Below are 26,864 nucleotides of genomic sequence, written 5' to 3'. Positions count from 1 at the left end.
GTAATCTTCTTTCTGACCTCACTCGCAGCCGGCACAGAAGTTGCTCAATACAACGTAATCAAGCATGAGTCCAATAAAAAGTTTGATGACGGTGCCCACACCTATGTGGGATGTGTGGCCGCGTGTCATCCAATTACCGTCGTATGACAATGTGATATTGCCAGCGTTCCCAAAGTCGAGTGCATTATAAAGTTCTCGAACTGGCCGCGCACACTCTTGTGTCACTTGTTCGGCCGCACGGGCTGCAGCAGGCGTCAACTTTTTCTTCACGTAGTCTTGCCACGTTTCACTGTGAAGACCGTGATGGGATATGTTGAGCGACGAGAAAATGTCATTCAGAGCTGTCTGCTGGCTCGCAGTGCTTTGCATTGCACGAGCAGCGAGCACATTCACGACGAAAGGATTAACTTTCTGACTGCCACATACCTGCACGCGGCGAACTCCATGCATATAATGTGTCTCCGCAGTTTGCGCACCGAAGAAAAAGTTTAACAGCGAGGCCGTATTCCCGCTCGCCTTTTGCGAAGCTAACGTCGTTGCCGCCGCACGTTTTACACTTCACATGTTTCATCGCACTGTTGAGTTAGTCTAGGCAACTGATCGTGAAGCTTGCCTCATCGCGCGGACAGTCCACCGAGCTGTCGTCGCGGAAACAAGCAGACTTTCGCTTCGTCGCTGGAGTTTAGGAGAGTTCCTGGAGTTCTTGTTTACTTTTCATTTTCTTTTCAAGCACATCTGAAGGCTCGAGCACGACTGTATCGTGGCGGATGCGGGCGCTGCCGCTAGTGGCTTCCCTTGCTACGGAGCGAGTTAGGCCTACCTGCGGAGCCTCGCCGACTAGATCGTTCGGCGCAGGAGTTTCGTCGCTGTCGGCGCGCACAGTTGGAGCATGGCCCCTTTTGAAGTTATCGGCGAGCGACTTCTTCCTTTTCTTGCCACCAAATTTATGCCTTAAATACACCTTGCGTGCGGAACCAGGCATCGTTGAGCGTTTCTTGTGCTGCATGGTCCGGCACAAAGTTGCGTCTCCCCACGGCCCGGGCGCGCCGAGCAGACGCTGCAGCCAGCTCCACAAATCGGATGACGATCTGCTGTCACGTGCGCCGCGACAGCCAATAGGATTTCGAATGCCACCTTTCCTTTTTCGCTATTTTCTCGCCAACCAACGGGCGAAATGAAGCAGCACTGGCGGGAAATTGAAGGCAAAAGGCGGCTCTTTCAAATGCGACCAAGATGGCTACAGTGCCGCGCATGAAACGGACGCTACGAATCGCGGAAAACTGCCGTTTCGGCGCAGATTTCAGCTCAAATTATGGCGACACGGATTGTATAAATTGGTATTATGACCAAAATACTGAACTGAGAGGTGAGAAATTTAGCAGATAAGTAGATAGATAGCCGGTGATTTCAAAAATACCGTTTTCAGAAAATCGATTTTTCCGGCATTTTTCGGCCCGAAAGACCCGTGTCCGGGTTGTTTCTAAGTGGTCTTTTCCGCACAAGAGACAATGCCTTGAACAAAAACCTCCACTCCACCGAGACATACCAGGTTTCCTCGCTGTAGCATGCTCCTCCTGTCAAAGCGTGGTAGCACTTGGTTGAGCGCATCATCAGAATTCCGCTATCTGTGCTGTCTGTTACCGGATGTTCAGCATTTGAGTACAGCCAACCATTCAGGATCCTTTCAGTAGTACAGCACTTGAAGCCTGCCATCCCAGTTTTGATCACAGGATCTTGCATATGCTCATGGCATGCCCCACTGAAGGTGTGATGTGGCCAAATAAGGTATTGATTTTGTCAGGGATCAAGCCTTTCCATTGAAAAAAGCCCAAAATCCTGCACGGCAGGCTGTGCTTATAAAACCCGAAATGAGCACTGATGCTTGACAGGATGATGTGAGAGCACAAAACTAAAAACCCGAAGTAGAAGAAATGTATTTCAGCAGGATTCGTTTGTGGGCAAGTTGTTTCATGTTTAGTTTGCAAGATGGGTTCGTTTTCTCACAGCCATTGAGAGGCCCTGTGATTGTGTCCCTTTCAGTTGTGGCGCCATGAAAGAACAGCACATGACAAAACAGCACACATCAGAACAGCATACTAAAACTGTGCATGCTATAAAACAGCATGATGAAAAACAGTGAAGTGCAGTATGGTGCAGCGTTGCTTGACGGTTTTGCAAATGTGTAGCATTAATGGGTGTCCGGTGAGAAGGGACAACGAAAACAGTCTGTGGCATGTTTTATTGTTCAGGGCAGGGTCTATGCCTTCACATGATGCCTACTTTGGCGTGGTAAAGAGTAAAGGGGATGGCTTCAAAAGGGCTCTGCTTGCAGCGGTGAACCGCATGACTCAACACTCCCTCCTGAGTTCTTCTTTCTTCCATGGTTATGGAGTATTTATAGCTAGTGCATCGATACTATTGTGTGGGTCATCACCAGCCTGACTATGCCCACTTTCAGGACAAAGGCCTCTCCCATATCTTTCCAAAGAACTCTGTCCTGTGCCAGCTGCAGCTACCTTATCCCTGCAAACTTAATCTCATCCGCCCACCTAACTTTCTGCGCCCCCTGCTACACTTGCATTCCCTTGGAATCCACTCCGTAAACCTCAAAGACCAGCGGTTAAGTTGCCTTCACATTTAAATGCCCTGCCCAAGCCCATTTCTTCCTCTTGATTTCGACTAGGATGTCATTACCCCTCGTTTGTTCCCTCACCTGCCCTGCCCGCTTCAAGCCTCTTAATGCTACACCTTTCATTTTCCTTTCCATAGCTCGCGGTGCTGTCCTGAATTTAAGTTGAACCCTTTTCGTTAACCTCCACATTTCTGCGCCATAGGTGAGTTCCGGTGAAATATAGCTGTTGTATACTTTTCTCCTGAGGGATATTGGTAAACTGCCAATCATAACCTGAGAGTACCTGCCGAATGCTCTCCACCCCTCTTATTCTTCTAGTTCTTTCACTCTCGTGGTCTGGATCTGCGGTCACTACCTGCCCTAGGTAAACGTATTAGCTTACCACTTTCAATGCCTCACTACCTACAACAAACTGCTGTTTCCTTCTGGGAGTGTTGAAGATTAGTTTAGTCTTCTGCGTATTAATTTTAGACCCACCTTTCTGCTATGCCTGTCTAAATCACTGATAATGATTTGCAGTTCACCCTCTGAGTCACTTAGCAAGGTAATGTCATCAGTGAATCAGAGATAACAAAGGTATTCTTCATTAACTCTTATCCCCGATTGTTCCCAATCCAGGTCTCTTCAATACCTCCTGAAACAGGTGGTGAATGGCATTGGAGAGGTCGTGTCTTCCCATTTGACACGCTGCCTTATTGGAATTTTATTGCTATCTTTATGGAGGACTGCAGTGGCTGTGCAGCTATTGTAGATACCTTCCAAATTTTTACATTAGGCTTATCTACACCATGACTCCGTGATGACTGCTAAGGTTTCTTCTGAGTGAAATGTCTTTTTGTATCTTGTGAAGGCTATATATAGGGGTTGGTTATATTCTGCACATTTTTCTGTCACCTATTTTATAGTGCGAATATGGTATTTTATTGAGCAGCCTTTCAGGTCACCTGGGGGTGACCTGCTCTCTTAACGTTTACCTTTGTAAATACCTTGTAGTTAACGGAGAATAAGCTGATCGATCTGTAATTTTTCAAGTCTGCAATTTTTCAAATCCCTGACTTCCCCTTTCTTACGGATTAAGATGATGTTGGCTTTCTTTTAAGATTCTGGCATGCTCGAGGCCATAAGGCAATGTGTATACAGGGCGGCTAGTTTTTCTAGCACAATCTCCCAGTCGTCCTTTTAACAGATCTGATGTTACCCGATCCTCACCAACTGTTTTTCCTGTTTGCATTGCTCCTAAGGCTTTCTTTACGTTCTTTTTCATTACTGGCCAGATGTGCAATTGTGTCATGATTACATTGCCTACTGGATTGGTTTCTGTAGAACTCTTACTTCCATTACTTTAACTATCTTGTCGATGTTGCTAATGACATCCTCCTTGTATATCTCTTAGCATATACATCTGATTTTCGCCTATGCCTAGTTTTGTCTTGACCACTTTCAGGCTATCTTCGTTGTTTAGAGGTTATTTTTTGAATATGCTAACTATGCCAAAGAAACAAAAATAATACAAAAAAGCTGATGGCCGATCTCGTTGAGAGTAGGTGTAGCCATGAAATGCATATTCCAGTAAAGGTGCATCCACACCCGGCTATTGGCCTGGTCTTTTGGCAGCTGCACATTATCTTCCTGGCTGTTTTCATGTGCTCATTAAGCCTCAAATGGTCAGTGCGTAATAGAGCATTGCACACAGTGGGTAGAAGTGAAAGAAATGAAACCATTGGTAATTGTGTTGTTATGCCTTGAACGATGGCCGGTGTGTAGCTGGTTACAAAAATTCCTCCCCAACACTGCTCTGCGCGCCCTGTGCTCATCTGTCAATGTGCTGTTTTTCTGTGCACTGCTTTTCCGCTTTACTGTTCTGGCGCTGTGCTGCTCTGATGTGTGTATTTTGTCGTGCACTTTTTTTAATCAACGGTCAGAGGTCCCTCAGCGCACATACTGTGCGTTTAACTTTACCATGGTAAACAAACTCTTTAATGGCCCTTGACTACTATTTGCCTACAGCCACTTCATGAAATGCCACGGGGCCTCCTGGCTAACGTGGTCCATTTCCTTAGTGGCTTGAAATTCACATGACCTGATGCCAGCGGTTCTACCCGACTTTGTCAGCCCTTGTTAGGGCAGCTCTGTGTCTGCCTTAAAACTCCCTCCACAATGCAAGCCTCTCTGGATTTGGCAGTAATGTCTTCTTTCACCAATCGCATGCCCAGTACACCCATCCTAACCTAATGAATGTAAAGTAAAATTATTGTTACTGTAAAACATCATTAGTTCGGTTTTCAAGCGGTTGGTAAGGGCATCCAAATTAACCAAAAGTCTTTTTATTGAATGAAGCCCCAAAAAAGTGCAAAAAACTGTCTGTATCATAGTTTATTTGTTGGAAACCAGGGTGGTGCCATCTGCTTTTAAGCTGAAAACTGCGTGGCAATGACACTTCTTCACAGTTTTGTGTAATGCTTCACTGCACGCATACTATTCTGAATGTCGAAACAGAATTGCACATAGGTGGTAACTGCCTCTGCGCAGTCTTCTTCATGATGTGACACGCAGCAGATCCTCACAGGCAGCATCATTGTATGTGAGCAGACTCCACCACACATACTGGAAACAACACGAAGCAGGCGCGCAGTTTCAGTGCATTGGAAAATGGGAAGACCACAGTGTGTGAGGATATGTCAGGGTGTCTACCAACCGGAAAAACCGGGAATACTCAGCGAATTTGGATAATCTGGAAAAGCTCGGGGAAAACTCAGGGGAATTGTGCTTATATCAGGAAAAATTAGCTGCAGTTCTACATAAAAGGAACTGAAGTTGCGATAATGCTGCCTCGTGTAAACAATGCGGACTGGCATTGCACGGATTGTCCAGTGCGGCGTCACACGTCCTCTCCTCATCGACCGCTGACCTCTAACGTTGTGCTGTCAAGTGGAGCATCCCAGCAAGGCGGCAAAAAGCTTTGCAGCGCCAGCGGTGCTTCCAATTTCAGAGCGCACTATTTTGAAAGCGGACACTTTCCCGCGCTTCCCCGCCGCTGTGGCCGACGGCAGAGCGCGCGCTTCCTACGGTTCGCACGTGCACTGTTCGACTGCCAGCGGCGCTCCCCCCCCCCCCCCCCCCTTTTTCCTGTGTTTCCGAGCGGACATCTTCAAAAAGGCGACAGAACTTGCAATAGTCCCAAATGAACTATTTTTCCCTGTACATCTCCTTAATGGGAGCGTCCATTTCTGCCGCAAGGGGTGCACGCATGCGATGAAGGCGGTGCAGTTTTGGGAGAAAGGGAAATAGTTCAGAGTCAGCGCTTGTCTTGTGTTTTCTACCCTTAAAGTCCCCGTTTTCCGCGCTGTTAATTTTTCAAATTCACTCATGTTAGAAGTAAGCCAAGCCTCCCACCTCGTCGTGGCGTTTGACGAATCGTTAAACAAAGTTGCACAAAAAGAGCAAATGGACATGTTGGTTCGCTTCTTTTAGTCGGATGCAGAGCGGAGCCTGAAAACGCGCTACTTGACGTCATGCTTTCTGGGGTGCATGCGGGCGGAAGAATTGGTCTGCTTTTAAAACTTCCACAGATGGACTCACCCGAACAAAAATTCCTCAGATCTCAATCGATGGGGCTAATGTAAATATAAAATTCTTCCGTGAGATCAAACAAGGACTTTGTGAATCCAGTGACGGCCGTCGTATTCTTGAAGTTGGTAGCTGAAGCCTTCATGTTGTAAATGGTGCTTTCAAAACCCGACACGCAGTAACAGGTTGGCAACTCGTGAAATTTCTTTGTGCTTTGTACAACTTATTAAAATGTGTACCTGCCTGACGTGCTGAATACGCCATGCATAACCGGGAGCAACATTTACCCTATGAAGTTTTGCGCTGTGCGGGGGCTTGAAAATGTTCGTGTAATTTCAAGAGCTATTGAGATTCTGCCGTACCTAAAAGTGTACGTCGAGTCGTGTCGAAACGAGAACAACCGACCGACCAGCTCCAGTTACTGAGTGGTCGAAACAGCCATTCGCGATCCTCTGCTGTCTGCAAAGCTAACCTTTATGCTTGGCATCGCGGAGGAACTGCAGCCGTTCCTGGATCAGTTCCAGACCGATTCACCTATGTTTTCGTTTCTCGGTGCAGCATTGAAGAACCTTCTACGATCACTAATGAATAGAATCGTAAAGAAAGAAGTAATAATGGCGGCGGACAGTCTGTTGAAGTTGATCAAGGTGGACATGGACCTTACTGCGAACGTAGTTGCGACTCCCAAGGTTGACCTTGTGTTTGCTACGAAGAATGCGCTCTGAAAGGTGCCGAAACTTTCAGATTCAGCTGTCGTAAGGTTCAGAAGGGACTGCGCCAAAAGGTCACGGAGAGGTCGCCGTTGAGGTTCAAGCTGGCAAGGGGATCGTCATCTCTGGATACGGCATCTAAATGATGCACTTGAAATTCTAACGGAGCACTAATGGATGACAGGAACAGAAGCTGATCGGGCGATGCAGTCCTATAAGCATGCATGCTCCCTAGCGTCGACGCAAGCGGCATTGAAAAATTTCAATACGAGCACGCATCGGCTGGATGCCCTTTGGGCAGGCATCTGTGGTTCGAAGAAAGAACTGTTCACATTTTTGAAGGTGATTCTGTCTCTTTCACACGGAAAAGCGAATCGTGTATGACGCCGTAATGTCGGCAGGAGGAGTTGCCAACATTCAGCTGACCAAGAGGATGCTCCAAATGGTCTGTGGGGCGAACGCACGGTGGTAAGAGGAGCTGGAGAGGACGAGAGCAGAAAGGGCCGATGCACTGAGGAAGGAGTGGGAAAGGAAGCGGCTTCTGTGAAAGAACTTGAGCTGAAAAAAACAAAGTGTTAGCTGACTCCGAGATTCAAGTGTCCCTCATCCAAATGAAAATAAACTCTATAAACCAGTGAAACAACACTGAAGCGTTGTGCACGAACTTGAGGTTGACTTTCCACTGTTACTTTGAGGTTTGTCGCTCTTTCACTTCTACAAACTAAGGTTTCTATAATCTGCAGTTCGTCTGTATAGACTTGCTTAGAGAAAATCGCACTTGTGACGCTAAAGTTCAGGTCTCGCACCAATACGGTTACTATCAGTAGATAGAAATATCTCACGTTTGAAAATATTTGATTTTGCATGCATCTTCCTTTTAGTTCCTATTTGAAAATGTTCAGTTCGATTCGCAGTTTGTTTTAGCATTTTTTCGAAGATATTCGATTTGTTATGCATTTTGCTAATCTGTCGCCTTTTTAAAATTAAATAAATACTACTCCTGACTCTTGAAATAGGATTAAATCGTTGTTCTTATTTTTTACATGCTTACTGGAGAGTGATACCATCAGGCAGCTTTATGTCAGCTTGCTTTCGCATAAAACAAAGTACTGCGTCACTCAGGGAATTTTACGAAATGCACTCGGGGAAAACCTGGAAAACTCAAGGAATTTGGAAACGTCAATTGGTAGGCACTCTGTATGTAAATTTCTTACATCATAAGCACCCCTTTAATATGTGCAGGTGCCCTTCTGCCCGCCCAAGCCCGTGGCCCCTGTGGTGGCAGTGCCAGCCAGCCAGTTTGTGGAGCATATGAAGGCATTGTTCCAGACACAGGCCGACACAGACACGCTTTTCTATGTGGGGAAGCTCGCACTGCCCAGTCATCGCTGGCTGCTGGCAGCGGCCTGCAGTCAGGCCTTCTCTGGCCTCTTCTCAGCCGTCGACCCACAGGGCAGTCCACTGGTGGGCCGCAGCATCAGCGACACCGGAATGGTGGGCATGTACTGTGTTCTTGGAAAAGCTGCTGAATTTGTCTGTGCTGTGGTTTGCGGTTTGATTAACTGAAATGTAGGCTTGTGCAAACAGTGCTTTTTGGTTCGAAGTGAAATTGTATAGTGAATAGTTTTTCTTACAATAATTTCTAAAAGAACATTTGCCGTAGTTTTCTCACTCAAGGCCCCTATGTTAAAAACGAAAGAGTGCGCATTGAAGCATTGAAACTATATTGACCTGCAAAAATGGTCATCCGAAATCGAGGGATTCGACCTACACACAAAGCCGACCTGTTGCTGGGATCCGAAGCAGGTTAGGCCAAGCCGCGAGTAATGCATGCCTTGTGCTGAAGCCCTCTCTGCCATCAGTCAAGCAGCTCCAAGTGTTAAAAATATCTCGGCCTTTTACAAAAATGTCCTTCAGAATGAATTTGGGGGAATCAACGTACTAGCAAAGCCGAAATTTCTACGTTGTTTGAGGTAGGTTCGGACAAGCCGCGAATATTGCATGCCTTGGGGCGGAGTTGTTTGCGCCAAGGTTCATGGAGCTTGAGACGTAAAAAAATGCTGACCTTTTGCAAGAGTGGCCTTTCGAAATTGGGGGAGTTGACATGTACGCTGAGCCATTTTTGCATTGTCTGAGAAAGGTTCAGCCAAACTGCAAGTAGTACACGCCTCATACCGAAGTCTTTTACTGAAGGCTCTTGTTGCCTCACATTTTAAAAAATGTCGAACTTTTATAAAAAGATGGCCACCTCAAATTTTAGGAGTCGATGTACTCATGAAGCCGGCTGGTTTGCGAGATCTGAGGTTTTTAGCCTAAGCCGAGAGTATTACATGCATCATGCTAGAGTCGTTTGGAATGCTCGTGTCAAAAAATGTCGACAGTTTGCAAAAATGGATGCCATAAATTGAGGGAGTAAATGCACTGGCCGACTTTTTGAAGGATCTGAGGTAGGTTCAGCTGACTCGAGAGTATTACCCTTCTTGTTCCAGAGTCAGTGCTTTAACAGATGTAGCTCCAGAATGGGCCTAATTTCAAGGTTGCAGCTGCACAGCATAGCTCACCATTTCCTTTTGTGATCGTTTGCAATAATGGCCTCGTAGATACTATTACATTAGTAAAAAACACTTACCGCACAAATCACAAATCTTGCTGTGAGCACTTGCACAGTTTGCTGTCGGGCTATATATATAACTTTAGCTTAGCAGCAGCGACAACGCTTGCGCAGCTCATCTCTCGTATTTCCAGGGGTGCTGCAATATTTATACCAATGATTGAATTAACTCTTGACTTATTCACAATAGCATGCGTCCCATGCGAGTCGGATATTTCTCAACGTTCTGTGTTTAAATGGACTTTCCCGAACGAAAGTTATATCTGACTCGCATATGGAATCATGCGAGGACAATTGTCTATAAGTCAAGAGCTAATGCTATCAATGATATAAATACAAGTATTGCAGCATGCATGGAAATAAAAGTGATGAGCTGCAAAAGCGTTGTAGCTCATTGCTTAATTGTTAAGTTGTAATTTGTTAATTGATTAATGTTCTTAACTGTTGACTTCTATCCTCTCGTACTTTTGCAAATGCAAGAGTTGACAAAACATGCTTACCTGATCGGTGCTCTTGAGCAGGTCCAAGTGCACTGCTGTGAACATAGGCGTGCGGAAGACAGGGGGCGGCCCCCCCCCCCCCGGAATTTCGGATATTTTTATCCACTAGCAGAAAACAACTACACAGCTTTATTATTATTATTATTATTAATATTATTATTATTTACAGTACACCCTGCAGCGCGGAAGCATTTTAGCAGAGGAGTGGCTACAGCATAAAGTGACGAGTACGTGAATTATTAAGAGGGTTTCAAATTGGGCTAGTTGGTAGTTAGCATGGTCAAACATAATTGCGCTTTTAGACTGACGTGGGAGACTAGTGTTTGTGTCATCCATATGTTCTCCCACGTCAATCTAAAAGCGCAATTATGTTTGACGTGAATTATATTCATATTCATATGAAACAGCCTTCAGGGTTGCGAGAGCCAACTTCGCACATTACACACTATGATTTAGACACCGCTGCTGACGAAGCCGTCATCGTGTTTGGCTCGCAGAGGAGTCGTCACATCCTGGGAACCAATTATGCAATTGTATGTTAGCAGAAGTTTATTGGTGTCACATATACAGTGAAACCCACTTAAAGCAAAACTGGTTAGAACAATATATTGGATATAACAATGAACAACCGCAGTACCGTCATCTTCATCATGTGTTCTATGGTAAAATAAACCGCTTATAACAGTGATTTCTTAGCATATTATCGGTTATAACAATTGAATCTGGTCACTGAGAGCCAACCTTAAAAGATAGAAAACCATGGAAATCCTAGGACGACACCAGCCAAACTACGCTCAAAGCAAAAGTGCACGATGTTGTGGAAGAGCATAGACCTCTGTGACGTTTATAATTCACTGGAGGGAGCCACCGTGTGGCTAAACGGCACGCCTCACTGGGCTGGCCAGTGTGCGTTGTATGCCCCCTACTGACATGTTGTCTTTCATTCGTGACCGAGAATCGTTCTCGGCACGAATTATCACAAATGATGACGAGCGATAAACCATGGTCGCGTCCATCTTATGGGCCCCCCGTATATTGGCCATGCCTGCTGTCGGGAAGGTAGAGCCATGCGGGTACGTCAGATTGGACCGAGTATCGTGATTGTGTGGAACTGTACTTCGCGGCGAACGCCATTGCAGAGACGAAGAAGGCTGCTGTATTTCTGACGTGTTGTGGTCCAGAAGCGTACTCGCTGCTTAGGAGCCTGCTCGCCCGTACAAAACCTGCCGACGCCACCTTAGCTACAATTTTCGACGCTAGAATAAGCACTACTCACCAAAGCTGTCGGAAGTTGCGGCCAGTTTCAAGTTTTTTCTCGATATCGGCGGGACAGAGAGCCAGTTAGTGTCTTCATTACATCACTGGAGAAGCTTGCTGGTGACTGCAATTTTGCATCGTTTCATGAGCGGATGCTACGGGCCCGAATTGTCAGCGGAATTGCTGATGTCACAATGCGAACTCGGCTGTTAGAAACGGCAAATTTGGACTTCGAAACAAAGAATACCATCATTGCCATCGCTGCACGGAAAAATTCTTGTACACTGTGGGCTCAGCCAGCTCAAGCGACAACGGTGCAAGCAGCGGAGACAGCAAACGCTTGCGAAAACTAGACAGCAGGCAAGTGGGTCGTGTTTCCACTGTAGGGGAAATCATCTGGCACCCCAATGTCGTCAGGTGAGCAGCGTCCGTTTCAAGTGTGAGCCGAGAGGACATCTGGCAAGAGTATGCAGGTCATGCGCTTCACAGACTGCAAAAACGAGGTGCCACTATGGGCCGAGACCTGTCCACAACTTGGACGACGAGCTGGCGGTGCCGAAATGCAGGCCTGGGGAGGAGGGGACATATGACCTATGGACGCTTCAAATGCCTGGGCCAGAGCCAGTGTGTGTCGAAGTTTCCGTCAACGGGGTGACATTGGTTATAGAGCTTGATGCTGGCGCCAGCGTGTCAACCGTCAGCAAGAGGAAGTTTTCAGAGATGTTCCCCTAGGTGACGTTGGAGCCATCGGATGTTCAGCTCAGAGGGTTGTTTGGTGACATGAAGCTGGTGGTGGGCAAGTTCGCGGCAACCGTAAAACTATGCGAGAAAGAGTGTGTGCTGTCGTTGTTCGTCGTGAAGGGCCCATGTCCTACGCTGTTCGGAAGAAGCTGGATGAAGGAATTTCAGCTTGTGATCGGCAAGCCAGAAGCCGTCAGTGCGGTGACGTCTGTGGAAGAAGCAGTGAGCCAATTCCATAAAGTATTTTCGGAGGGACTGGGCACCTTTGACAGCGTGACTGCCCAGATTACTATGCAAGAGGGTGCTAAGCCATGATTTTTCAAGCCGCGGGTCGTTCCGTTCGTGCTACGATACACAGTTGCTGAGGAGTTGCAAAGGATGGAGCGTGAGGAAGTCCTCCGACCTGTCAGGTCATCAGAATAGGCCACGCCCATTGTTCCCGTAGTAAAGAGAAATGTTCGTGTTCGCCTGAGCGGCAATTTCAAGATGACAGTCAACCCCGTGACGGTACTGGAGTCGTACCCAATCCTTCGCATCGAGGAGCTCTTTGCAAGGCTGACGAGGGGAGCTAAGTTCACAAAGCTCAACCTGAGAGATGCGTACCAGCAGGTTAAGCTGCGCAAAGGCTCTCAAAATTTTGTCACCCTCAACGCCCCGAAAGGCTTGTACCAGTTCACCCGACTTCCGTTTGGGGTGCCGCCAGCTCCGGCTTTTTTCCAACGCGAGATGGAGAACCTTCTACAGTCTTGACCATGTTTCAGCATACTTCAATGATATGCTGTCGTATATACGACGATATACGACAGTGGCCATTGGGCTAATGTTTGCAAAGTCTTCGAGCAACTAAGGAGAGCCTGGCTGTGGCTGAAGCTGTCTAAATGCCAGTTCCTAGTAGCTAAGGTGGATTATGTGGGACACGTCATAAGTGCAGCTGGTCTTCAACCGAATCCAACCAAGACTGAAGCCATGCTGGCAGCACCAGTGCCTCGGAATGTGAAGAAGCTATAGGGCTACATGGGCTTGATCATCTTTTATAGATGGTTCATGCCAAACCTGTCTGGTGTGTTGTATCCCCTGAACCGCTTGCTGGTGGCAGAGGCCAATGGGGCTGGACGTCGGAAGAGGAAAAAGCATTCCGTTAAAGCAAAGAGTTACTCATGTCCGCCAGAGTTTTAGCAGATTTCAACCCTGCAAGGTGGATTGCGTTGATCACGGATGCCTCTCCTTACGGGCTTGGGGCAGTGTTGGCACAGGGCGAGATGTCGGGGGAGGAGCGTTCCATTGCTTTCGCGTCTTGAAGTCTGGTGGTGGCCGAAATGAACTATAGCCGGTTGGACAAAGAAGCACTAGCCGTCATGTTTGGAGTCGCAAGGTTCAGACAGTATCTGTGGGGCCGACCGTTCAATGCCATCACTGACCACAAGCCACTACTGGGAGTGCTCGCAGCAGGCAAGCTGGTCCCAGAGTCCTGCTCTACCAGGGTGCTACGATGGACTGTGATGTTGTCTGGGTGCCGATATACACTGAGCTGCCGGTCTGGCAGCTAGATCGCACATGCGGACGGACTGAGCCGTCTGCCACTGCCCACAGCACACTTTCCTGAGGACTGCCCTGCTGATGTCCTAATGCTGGCGGGAGTATACCTGTGAGTACTGTCATCAGCTGCTGTCGCTGATGCCACGGCCCGGGACCCAGTGCTTTCAAAAGAAAGGGAAGCCCTGTGGACTGGCCGCCAGCTGTACATCGAGCCTGAGGGGAAACCCTATGAAACATGGTTCACAGAGATGAGCATGCAAGGGAACTGCATGCTCTAGGGCAACCGTGTGTTGATCCTTGCGTCACTACAAGGTGGCTGGCGTCTTGAGGCTGCTTCATGAGGGCGATCCAGGGATATCCAAGATGAAAGCCGTGGCGTGGAGCCACTTATGGTGGCCTACAATGGATAACGATATCGTTGCTGCTGTCCAGGGGTGCCCACTCTTCTAGGAGCAGCAGCGAGCAGCACGGCCTATAGCCGTCATGCCCTGGCTGTTCCCCGGACAGACTCTGGTCAAGACTTCATGTGGACTATGCCAGGCCATACCGGAACACTTATTTCTTTATTGCAGTGGATGTATTTTCTTAGTGGATCGAGGTGTTTCCAGTGTCTACACCATCTGCAGAGGCCACCATCACGTGCTTGCGAGTCATGTTTGCAAACCAGAGCTTACCCGACATTGTGGTGTCTGACAGTGGGCCAGCGTACGTTAGTGACATGTATGAAACATTCTTGAAGAAGAATGGGGTGAGGTGGATGCTGGTACCGCCGTACCATCCAGCATCTAATGGCACTGCCGAACGTGCCGTCCATCTGCAAAACGCAGGTCTGGCAACCTTCGTGCACAAATTTCATTCATGTTGCTAACTTACAGGTCAGCACCACATGACGAAATTAAGGGATGCAGTCCCGCAGAGCTGTTGCTGGGACAAAAATGAAGACTGCGATGGATCTGCTTCGACCGGGTATGAGGACCTCTGTACAGCGAAAGCAGCTCAAGCAGAAGATCAGGTGTGATCAGAGTACGAACCCTCGGATTCAGGGGCAGCCTGGAAATAAAGTATTCGCCACAAACTTTCAGCAAGGCTCTGCATGGGTGCTGGCTGTAGTCACAGCTTTTGGAGCATTTTCATCGGACCTCCAATTGGAAGACGGACGACATTAGACGTGCCATCATGACCATCTCCAGCCCCTGGTTGAGCATCACCAACAGTCTAGCACAGTCAGCAACTGTGACATTCTGGGGCCAAGTACTGACATAACCAACACGGCAGGATCTGTTGCGGCGCATGGCTTGTCAGGTCAGAGGTCTGAAATCTCTTGTCCAGGGGTATCAACTGACGAGCCAAGGCAGCCAAGGTCTGCTGACGGTACAGCGTCCCCTCATCAAAAACCTATCAACACGCCTCCCCGACGGGGCACCACAGTGCGTCGGCCTGTGCAGCGTTATTCCCCATAACTCCAATGCTGCCGTTGTGATATTTTATCTCATAATTGTTTCTGGTTTATTAAAGGGTGGAGGGATTTTACATTTATCATTCACTGGAGGGCGCCACCGTGTGGCTAAATAAAAGGCATGTAGAACTGGGCTGGCCAGTGTACGTCGTATGCCCCCAACTGACATGTTATCTTTCATTCATGACCGGGAATTGTTCTCAGCACGGATTATCACAGCCTCTGGTTTCAGGAATTGACCAGCGGACTGTTCCTGTTTTCATCTGGGGCGCGCTGGTGCCCCCATAGACCAATTAGCCACTTCACCGTCGACTGTTGAGTCATGGGGGACAGCTTCTATGAAAAAAAGCTTGCTTGCTTTCACCAACGTTCAGGATTCCTAATTCCACGGAATTCCACCAAAACAGCCAAGAGTGCCCAACCCAGACCAGCCCATTCAACGAGCAGTGCACGCTGTTATGAACAAAATCTGTGCGGTTCGGGGAGGACACGTCAACCGCTCCCCTTTCCTGCTTTGCTGTCCACTGTGCTACTGCCTCTCCTGGAAGCTCATGATGGTTCGAGGAACCGATCGGGAAAGTTCAGAGATAAAGGAAGATAGCCAGCTTTAGCATTGGGATGTGCATCGACGACTCTGACCATGGGCTGTGCCCAGCAAATCGACTGCTTGGTGTCCACCAATATGAGATAGTTACTGCACCATTTCGTTTCTTTCAAACCAATTTTAAAAACCAATCTTCAGTTTTATTCGAAAGCAAAGGAAAGGCGCATAACTGTCTCCCTGGGACGGTGGACACCTCAGTCTCGCTTTAAGCTATGTGGGAGTAGTGAAAGATGTGCGTGCGCTGCATGCATTGGTGTTCACAACGTTTTAGCAGAAATGCGGCACCGAAGCTATAGACCGTTGGCGTTCTTTCTGTTCATTGGCGTCAGCGTTGACAACACTCTAGGCTCCGATGATTTTGAAGAAAGGAAGGCGCATAACTGGCTCCCTGGGGCAGTGGACGCCTCAATCGTGCTTTGAGGTATGTGGCGGTGGGGAGAGAGGTGTGGGTGGGCTGCATACATGAGGGCTGACAACGTTGTGGCAGACACGCGTCGCTGCAGCAATAAGCTGCAGCGTTCATTGGGTGACCAACCTCTCGTGATCAACCGTTAATTTAACCGCCATCTGGCAGGGTGGGCGCATTCTCTATCCAGTGTGCATAACGCACTCAACGTAAGAGGCCAAGCCGCATCTACTTACCCGGTACACCACAGCGTTCGCTCTCTAACCAGGTTCAGCAGTAGTTGAACCGCAGCTAATTTTTTTAGCATATTTCCGCTCTCTGCTGCGCCAGGCCACCAGCATGTACGCGGGTGCGCGCAGGGCAGGCTTGGGAATATCAGCGCGGCCGCGTCACCGTGTGCGGTTGTGAAAGGGTCTAGTGGCGAGGGCACAAATCAGAGTTTCTTCACTAGAAGAAAAGCTGGTGGCTCTGCACTTCATCCACCATGGACGCCCGAGGCATGCCGGAAAGACAGCGCTTCGAATTGACATTTGGTGGCTTGTTGACTGTGCTATGGATTGGATTTTTTTGGTTGCTCAGTTTCTTTTTCACCGCTGTAGTTTTTACGGATGTTTGTGCATTTTGTGGTTGTGTAGTGCAGCTATGCGCAGTTTGTTTGAGATTCGAAGCATCCGCAGGCACTCGACTCGAAGTGAGCTGAGCACAGTGTCTGGTGCCTGCTAGGCCTGAAGTCCGTTTGCCCCCTCACTGGGAGCCATTTACGCAGCAAGCTGTGTTTGCTAAGCGGGAACCTATGCTAGCTCTGCATTGATATGTGAAAGAAGAGAACAAAGTTTTTTGTGAATTGAGAACACAGTAGTCTGCTGCCCTGACCACACTGCACATTTCTCGTAGGAGTCTTGCAGATATTCATCTTTTAAAAGCACGAAGTACTTCGACAAGCGCAGCTTATGTTAACCATACTTGCCAAGGATTGCATTTGGTTCATTTCGAAGACTGGCGGTGGCCGCACATTGCATGCAGGAACGACTTCCACTTCATGAATTAATTCACGCAAATACCCGCATGTTGCACCTAGAATGAACGCTGCCATCACTTGTGGTAGGAGAAGTTTGCGCTTCCTAATTCATGTTTTTCGTGGCAGAATCGGTAAACGCAGCATCAGGACAGGGCGAGAGCCGGTAGTTAGCGCGAGCAAATTAGCTTCTCATGGAAAAGCGATCGCTTGAGCAAGTTTCTCATGGCACGAACATCGCCTATGCACGGACATAGAGTACGTCCCTCAATAGCAGACCACACCAGTGAAACGTTTATTTTTCACAATGCGAAAACGGAGACTTCTAAAGTGTAGTATTTTAAGAACTAACAATTTTTTAAAAGAATATTGGCACCGAAAAGAATGTCTGTTAAACTCAAAAAATTATTTTCCACAGTTAGCTGTATGTTTGGCAACACGAAGAAAAAGCCCCCTCACGTCGTCGGCAAATTTGGTGATCGTTTACGCCCGCGTGCTTCTATACTTATTTATTGGGATGTACAGTAAGCATATTTTATTACAGGACATAGTGATTGTAGAAAAAGCTATACAGTTTTCAGAAAATTTGTATTTCTGCAGTCGTAGTCAAGTTTTAGGGCCAAGTATGCCTCCACTGTCTTCCCGTCATTTCCTCGGTGGATGGACTGCCCTTTAAGAAACTCGCTTTGATGGTGACGCCAGCTTTCTTTCTAGGTAATACTTAGAAATTCTATGGCAATAATTATGGGCTGTTTACCCGGCTCGCTTGTGCTGGCGGCTGCTTTCCCGGACGAAGAGTTGCGCGTGTACCCGAATCCGAAACTACTAAACCGTTTGCTGTTCGGTTTGTCGTTAGTCGGCGGGCCACATGTGAGGGTGCCGTTTTATCGCCCATTATCTCCTTTGCCTCCTACTGCTGGCTTCACCATTGTATCGTTGCGCGCTTACTGCTTTGAGCTGTGCTCGGGTGCCTTTATGCTCAGGGGGACTGCGTAATGTGGGGCGAGGCAGTGACAGCTTTATTGAAGCAGCCTGAGTGACGTCATAAACTGACAGCGCTGTTGCCTGGTACAAAACTGCTGCGCACACGGTCGGTGCGGAGTGGAGCACGTGCCTACTACATCCCAGTAATTCCTCTCAGCACTACCAAAGCTGTGATGAGTGCACAGGCAACATTCTGACGCTGCAGATTGTAGTGCCAGCATAAAATACGGATGTGGGCAAATGGGATAGCCTGCTTTATAGTGCGCATGTGCCAAACGCTATTTCATATCGAGCCATAACGTATGCTATTTCCCGAGTTTTGCGTGTGTGACTCTTACGTGCTCTAAAACATTGTTTCTAAAATGGCGGCGCACTTTGCAGAACGACCTCTCACCTCGGGCTGAATTCGTCATTGTTGCTGCCACTTTCAGCATGTTCAGTGGCCATAAATGGGGCACCGGGGTTTCACTTCGTTTCATCTCGCCTATAATAAAGCATGTGGGCGATAAATTGGCTTTATTTTTATTTAAAGTGACGATTCTGCCACTTTTATTCGATCTGTTGACAAAAGTGCTTTCCGTTCTAGCTACCAGACGGCCCCACTAAACAGACCTTATCGTTCTGTGTCCGTTTGCATGCACTGAACAAAAAGTACACATGTTACAAATGGTGTAACCTCATGCAAAATGCTTGCGTATAGCATGCGTAGGTATGCTTAGGGAGATGGTATAAGTAGACAGTGTCGATTTATACTCTTTTCTGACCATATTTGTGTACTCCGCGAGCAAACGGCACGCAGACGGCTAGGTGCGGAAGGACTTGTCTAACGTGCTCTCCTGATTGGCTGAGGAGGTCTCTGCCTTTGGTAGTGCTGCAATTTAGTTATGGGATGGAGTATACCTGAGTGCAGCCCTGGCAAACTATAGCGAAGTAGTCGAGACAGGCAGAAGCTTGACAGAAAATGGAAGGACACAGGCCTTTGTTGCGTTTCTTCCCCTTCAACTTCCCCCCTTCACCCCACTGCACCCCAAGCCTGAACAACTAACAACACACTTCCCTCTGTTCCGTATGCACAGTTCAGTCATTCCGTCGCAACCACGCACGTGACTGTCTACTAATGTCATCATGAGGCGCAAGTGCGCCAGTGTTCCCTGACTGTGACGTGGTTCAGTTGAACTTTTAAAAATTCAATTGCAAAGTACTCGCTCCGCCAAATGAGCTCATGTTTGGTCCACTTGTTCCGAGATATATAGTGAACAACATGCAATAAGCAGCTTGAATCTGAAAAATGGTGTCATGACCCCTTTAGCATAAAGGGACGTAACACCGAACTTTAAGGACCCAATTTTTTTTTGGCACAATGGAAAGCTTTCTGTCTAAGGTGCTGTAATCTGCATCGGTTTTATTGGAGACACTTCAGGAAGTTTTTACTGAGAATATTTAGTAATAAGATTTTTTTAGCATATAGAGTAGTGCCCATTTTGGTTCCACAACCAAAGCTTTTATGGCACAGTGATTTATGTCTTGTCGACAAAAGTTTAGTATACCGTGGTTGCCGCTCCAACTAAGAAATTCAAAACACTGTGGTGCCATCTAGTTACAAAAGCTAAAAGCGCATGGTCGACGATGCGAAGGGAGCATAGTTTTTCTTCGACTGGCACACTGCAGATTGTGAACATGACGAACACTCCAGAAAGAAAAAACACTGTGCACTTAAACAAATATGCAATATTTTGCCAAAATGTGGTTACGTGGTAGATTACAGAGATCGTGGCGGGTTTCGCCGCAAGATGGCTCTTTATGCGATTTTCAATGCCAAATTAAAATTATAAATCCTTGATCCTTTGATATTGCAGTGATCAGTTATTACAGTTTGAGGCACAGTCTTTTGATTTCTGCCATAGTCTCTTGACGCGATTTGGTCAGTGTTCGCTCCCTATAAAGAAAAAAAGTGTGCAAATTACACGAGTAAATACGGTATATAACTATCTCAACCCCACCACACCCTATCTTTTCCACACTGAATGCATCCAGGTCACAAGTGTTACTTTCAATTTTGCCGTGAGTGCCTACGTCATTGTTTTCAACCCGTCGCTTTTTATGGCACCATCGAAGACGGCTACGTTCACGATCCCTACGTTTAAGAGTGCTGCTGTTGTGGCTCACAAGCGCATGGTCATGGGGGATTTTTTCATGTTTCATGCGGTTTATTTGCAACGTGGAAATAACTGATCTGTTGCACACATTGAAATAAAAACCGAGGAATTAAATATTTTTTGGCACGCTCTAACATTTGGAACCGCAATTATAATTCTAGTGCAAAACGCAATAGTAAAAAGCTTTTTTTCAGTTAATCTAATTGTTCAATTGGACAAAATATCAAAATGCCCTGAATAACTCAATAAAATGGTCGTCACCTCCTCCTGTTTTGATTCAGTATATTTTTAATCTTTGGCTATTGTTAGCTGGGACACCTGGTACATCCGACCATGAAGGGCATCCATTAAGCATTACTGGTGTGTTGTTAATAAATAAAGTTGAGTAACAAAATTTACACCTTATGTATGTGGTCTCGGGTGGGCAAGCGTTATACAAGAAGTTCAACTGCAAAGTTCCTTTAGTTGGAGAGCATTATTGCTTCAGTGACGGTGAACAACTATCTGAAAAACACTGCATGAAATTCCTCTGTACTGCTGCTGCTGATGTCACCATCTTTCATTAAAGGTGCCCCCTCTCTTTATCTCTCCTTCATCCCATCCTGTTCCAGGGACCTAACGGCTCATTGGCACCAGGGAAACAAATATCTTGTGTCTATCTTTTTGAATGCATTTCGAATCGTTCTAAAAAGGGAACTCCCCTGTAAGCCCCATGGATGTCCTGATTCTGTCTTCAGGCGTGTTCCATTTTTTTTCACAGACGCCTGGATTCAGCTTTGAATGCGCGGACCTGAAATGGGCATCCATTGCACATTATTATTTGTGTGGGGTGTGTCGGCACTTATGACTGCATTTCCAATCGTTCTAAAAAGGGAACTCCCCTGTAAGCCCCATGGATGTCCTGATTCTGTCTTCAGGCGTGTTCCATTTTTTTTCACAGACGCCTGGATTCAGCTTTGATTGCGCGGACCTTAAATGGGCATCCATTGCACATTATTATTTGTGTGGGGTGTGTCGGCACTTATCGGAGCAGCACTTCAGACGACATGGAGGCCAGCGTCGGTTCATAGTATGAGAGGCATTTCAATGTGGTAGTCACTGGAGCTGATGCAGGTGGGGATGTATTACTTTTCAAACTTTTGAGGCAGCCCCACGCTTACAAATTTTGATGGGAGGAGCTTCGCAGCCTCTATTTCTGTCATTTCTTTCAGAGTAAGGAGTGTGTCTAGGGTGCTGAATAAAATAAGATCCGGTATTATTTACTGGAATACAAAACTGCAGAATGTTGGATGATGATGTCATTGCCTCTTTAAGGTTGCTGCATCATCGAGGACTTATCTGGCCGTACCAAGAAGAAGTACTGCTTTTCTCTGCATGAACTTGTGGTGATTTGTATTAATCAATTTCGAGGAGGGTGCTGAATCCACGCCAGAGTGACCGAATCTGCCACAGGGCACCCCAGTCCTGATCAACGAGGGAAACAAACATGCTAAGGCAAGGAGCCCGGCTGAAGCTCTCACAAGCAACCAGTTCTGGAAGTTGGGCTTGGCATTCGCCTGCACAATTTCACTTAATAAAAACCTGCGACATTGACACAGTTCAGTCTTATTTTGGACATAGTTTGCGAGATGTGCCTCATTTTGCCATGCCTAGTTGTCAATGAGAACAGGGCTAAACGCTAGGATGAGTGTGTACACTGTATATGTGTCCGTACCACTTCGTCTGAATAGTGTGCTGCGGCGTCGATGTAGCTGGTGATTTTTTTTACCGTTTGTGGGGTGATTAAAAAAACACCTCTAAGGAAATACATTTTGCCATGGTCGCTGACGCTGGTCTCTCGGCTTTTTCAATTATTTTCTTAAATAATTGGTGTGAAAAGTGTTCCTTTTCGATTCATCGATGTCATCAGAAATGTAAACAAACTTTCAGGGTTAACTGGCGACGTTCAGAACTGCTCTGAAAACAGGCAAACGCGGCTTGGCCATTTTAGAATTGAGGGCACTGCACCCCTGGAATTCCGGCTAAATCTGCCTTTTCTTGGTGGATGAAGTGGGAGCGCAGTGTAACTCTCGAATCTGATCCAGATTGGCTTCGGAACTCGCATTTGCTGCTGCAGAGCAAGAAAAGCTGCTCGGGATCGACCAATGGAATTTGCCATTAAAGAACATTCACCGCAACACTCCAAAACTACACCGACCACGTCATTGCCTCGGCTCCTGAATCCGGATGATGTCACCTTCCTTATAAAGAGCAAGAAGCACCTCCAGTGCTGCACACATTCTCTCATCCCTTCGTGTGCAGTAACCTTCTCCTGCAGTCTTACCCGTGCAAAAGAGGTTGCACTTCGAGGGATCAGGGTCGGGGTTGCTGTCCTGCCGTAACTCAAAAGTAGCCTCAATTTCGAGATTTATATCCCTGCCCCGGGTAACTAGTCTGCAAATTCCGGAAAACCAAAGCCTATATTCACCACCCGCTGTGGGTTTGCCCAGCGCTGAAGCCAGTGCAAATCCGGCACCTGGTGGCTGCAGGTCTCTCGCTGAACATTCCTTCGTCATGTACCACTTGGACGCAGGGACCTCATCGTCGCTCCATCCTCGACCTTATCAGATCAGCCAACATTTTTTCATTCATTTAATGATCCTTTTCTTTTAACCATCATTACATAACTCCTTGATGTCCTCAGGCAATAAATATCGCTGTTTAAAAAAGGAAAAAGAATATGTTTAGCAGTTTACAGCGCTGCTTGAAAGCATACCATAAGCTCCCTTATTGGGTAGGCATTAGGTCAGGTTGTCATGATAGGATTTTCTTCTTTTTCATTTAGAGCATCTATGTTATTGTGCAAATCGTACCTGTTTAACTTGATTCCCCCATAGTGCCCAATAGGATCCAGGGCATCATGAATGAAGATGGTGAGTAAAATCCTTGTGCGCTTTCCTCAGCTTTTTTGGAACAGCATTTTTTTTACTTTAAAATAACGTTATTCAGGCTACTGTTTGGAAATATTGAATTTGATTTGCAACGAACAGTGCGAGTCCTTGGTATTTTATGCCGCCGTGGTGGCTCAGTGGTTATGGCACTCGGCTGCTGACCTGAAAGACGCGGGTTCAATCCCAGTGGTCGAATTTTAATGGAGACGAAGTGCCAGAGGCCCATGTACTGTGCAGTGACCGTGAACGTTAAAGAACCCAGGTGGTCGAAATTTTCGGAGCTCTTCACTACAGAGTCCCTTATAGCCGGAGTCGCCTTGGGAAGTTAAACCCCTATAAACCAAACCTTGGTATTTTACAACATTGTTATTACAGTGCTGACAATGTTTTCTCACATGCAAGCTTTGTGGCTGTCATGCTGCTGCCCGAGAAGGAAGCGTGTGCTGCTTACAGTACACCATTGACTTTAACTTTTGCATTGCGATGCAGGTCTCTAAAAGCAGAGATGCTGAACTGGCACCGTGTGCAGACTCGTCATCGTGTGCAGACTCGTCATCGTGAGCAGACTCGTCATCGTGTGCAGACCCGTCATCGTGTGCAGACTCGTCATCGTGTCGTGGTGCCCACTCAGATGCTGATACATTGCAGCCCACTTTCTCGGCTGTTTGTGTTGAGCAAGAGCGGGACCATCGGTGCCACCTTTCGCCATCTTTTCAGGCCATTGTCAACGTCTCCAAAGCTATCACTCCAGCCGCTATGCAAGAGTGCATCAGGTATTCATGGCAATAATTTAGTGTAATGCAAGCTGCTTTGTTTTAATTATCAAGCGTAAGGAAGCTGGATTTCTTGATTTGTTGTACTATATGCTTAATGTTATTGATTGTTGTGTTTGTTATTGATTCAAGTTTTCTCACTACCTCTGTGGCGGGAACTGGTTTAATGTGTATTGTACTGAGTCTGCACTGAAACACATGTATACATGTGCCATTCTAGTCAAAAGTGGCTGATTAGAAATTCCAAAAACATTTCCAGGCGAAAATGTGAAGCGAGATTTCAAATGGTCCCATTTGTTTTCAAGTGGTTCCACTTCGAAACAGGTGGTTTTACAAATGGTTCCACTTGCTTTTCAGTGGCACCATTTGAAAGCAAGTGGTTTGCAAAGCAGAACTGCTATTCTGCGAGTGGCCACAGCTGGGCATCAGTTGGAACCATGATCCATGTGAACATTTGCATATTAGACAAACAAGCCAGAACTGATATGCTTCTTATAATAAGAGCTGTCAGCAACTTAACCTAAATTGTATTCATCATTTGCACAATCACTGCAGTCGAAATGGTATGAAATAACTGCGCTCAGTGGGCAAGCACCCATAATGAGTCTCATAAATGGGGTGTCCGCAATCAACCACCGGACATACATCGGACATTCGATATGTGTTCATTTTAGGATATACAGATACCCATGGGAGATCTGTCAATGCTCGGCGGATCTCCCATGGATCTCCGACAGACATACAAATCTAATTATTTAGATCTCCAACGGAGGTCTAGGTCACTTATCCTCCAGCAGATCTATTGAGTTGGTTTGAAAAATTCATGCTTTCTATATCTATATGAAGCAAGCCACAGTGACCGCAGCCAGTTAACATATCTGGCAGGTTCCCTAGGCTTATATAGGAGCGCAGATAATGCCTGAAATCAGGCATACGCTCCACTATGTGTCAGATGCATGCCTCTCTGAAGCAGCTAACGGCCACAAACTGAAAGGTATCAGATTGAAGGTAATTTTATTAATGACATTAAAGCCATTTTCATCTTCAAGAAAAAATTTCTCAAGCTGGTCATTCCAGCACTGGTGTCACTCATGGTTGAACTTGTAGTCCAAAATAGGATATTTTTCTAAAGAAAATGAACCCAAACACAAATCTGTTACTGAAAGGCAAGTGCGAGATACTGAAAGTATCCTTACTGAAAGTAACAGTGGTGAAAGACAATATCAAGATAATTTCAGAATTTCAACCTACAATTTTTTCAACCTTGCTGCCGCATACCAATAAAACTCCGTGGTTTGCGCACAAAACAAAATCAGGCAAGCTATTAATCTACAGTGGCACAGTGCCAACCATAGTTTGCAGCAGATGTTACTTCATGTCACAGAGGTCTGAAAAAAAGGCAGCAGAATATGAGAGCAAGCAATTTTTTTCAACCAGTTGCATGAGAAGATAATAGCACACTTCTGTTTACGTGTGTATTAATGGAATAGTAACAACGAAGAATTATTTTCAAACGACAGGCTATGATTTCACGACTGCCTAAGCCACAGGAAGGGCTAGAAAGGTAGTGCCCAGAAGATGACAGTATCAAATGAAAAAGACCCTTCTAAAGGCAGAAAGAAAATTAGCAAGGCACAGTTCACAATCTGGAGTATTTTGGCTGGAACAGTTTGAAAACAGTTTTACTCCCCTGCACGTATCAAGCAACAACATTTCATTAGAAAGCTTGTTAAGAATTAGTGGAACGTAACAGAGGCTGGCATGTTCATGATATCTAGTATGAACTCTTGGCACTGTAGTCAGATTTAACTCGAACACAGCGGCGAATGCCCCTCAAAAGAGGCCCTCTGGCCAGTGGCGTTGACTGGCTCTCATGATGTCATGGTTAATCCCATTTCCCCGTTTTCACACTATGGGAATAACCATGACGTCATGAGAACTCGTCAATACCATTGGCTGGAGGGCCTTTTTTCAGGGGCCACTGCATTCTCGAGTTGTATCTGACTATAGAAACTGTTCATATATTCAGAGGTGACTGGCAGGTCGGTCATTTCATGCCTAACATCCCAGGCATTGCGCTCGACCATCTCCAATTTGTTCATTGAAATCCACAGAAACTTATCCTAATGTGCGCAATGAAAGCCTGAAATATTTTTGGCGAAAAAAATTTATTTGTGAGGGGACCGCAGTTTGAATATTTAGAAAATGCAAGAAACCAGGCACTGCTCAATAATTAATAAAAATTCACATTTTTAGAAAACACTTCACAATTTTTTTCATTTACATTTGCACAGATTCTGGCTTTCAATATAATTCGGAGCATGCAGCTTTATATGACATAAACATTTAAAAACAATCGAAAGAAAATGTGAAAATGTACTCTTTTTTGTCGTTTTTTGTTTTAAATATCAACTACCTCTCGGAAATTCGGAAATAGCCGTTTTGCCTCTCTCGATGTCTAGTACCTATAACCAGTGTTGCAGATGATGAAACTGCATACATCGAAGTAAAAAATATACAGTCCATCCCAGATATATTGAACCTGGTTATATCAAATTATTGTCTAGAACAGTTGTAAAATCCCCTTGGGAATCCCATGCAAAAGTATTGCAAATTTTTTTGCGTTTATCAAATTTCCGCGCACCCCATATTTGATGTATCGAACACCGTGCCATGCCGCGCCCCTGCAAGTACGCTTCTCCTAATAAGCCCCACCCTGAAAGTGGGCTTCTCCCATCGCAGTGCACCACCTGCAAATGGGCACCTCCTAATGGAATTCACAATCTTCGTGCGGCGCTGCACAAGTAAGAATCATGTGATGAGAACTTTCTGGGGTGTGAACGGAAATAGAAATGGCCATAGGGGCATGCAAAGGGCTGGGAAGAGGGAAACCGTGCTGTCACTGCTTTCGGTGCTGCTTGAGCATGTGACTGGTGTGGTGTGGTGCGGTGGTCGTTCTTTTCGCTTTGTTCGTGAGGCCAATGTG

General features: G+C 46.4%; 1 pseudogene across 1 annotated transcript in view; it reads left to right on the top strand.

Moving 5' to 3' along the window:
* The first annotated feature begins 7,300 nt into the window (after positions 1-7,300).
* Positions 7,301-26,864, top strand: part of LOC144122122 (rho-related BTB domain-containing protein 2-like) — a 77,211-nt pseudogene continuing 57,647 nt past the window's right edge. Inside the window, exons 1-3 of the transcript XR_013312810.1 lie at positions 7,301-7,354; positions 8,152-8,403; positions 23,595-23,878. The product of XR_013312810.1 is annotated as a rho-related BTB domain-containing protein 2-like (transcript). The remainder of the gene's footprint in view (positions 7,355-8,151; positions 8,404-23,594; positions 23,879-26,864) is intronic.

Source organism: Amblyomma americanum, chromosome 1, assembly GCF_052857255.1.
Source record: "Amblyomma americanum isolate KBUSLIRL-KWMA chromosome 1, ASM5285725v1, whole genome shotgun sequence".
Lineage (NCBI taxonomy): Eukaryota > Metazoa > Arthropoda > Arachnida > Ixodida > Ixodidae > Amblyomma > Amblyomma americanum.
This window is presented reverse-complemented; position numbering and strand designations above follow the sequence as displayed.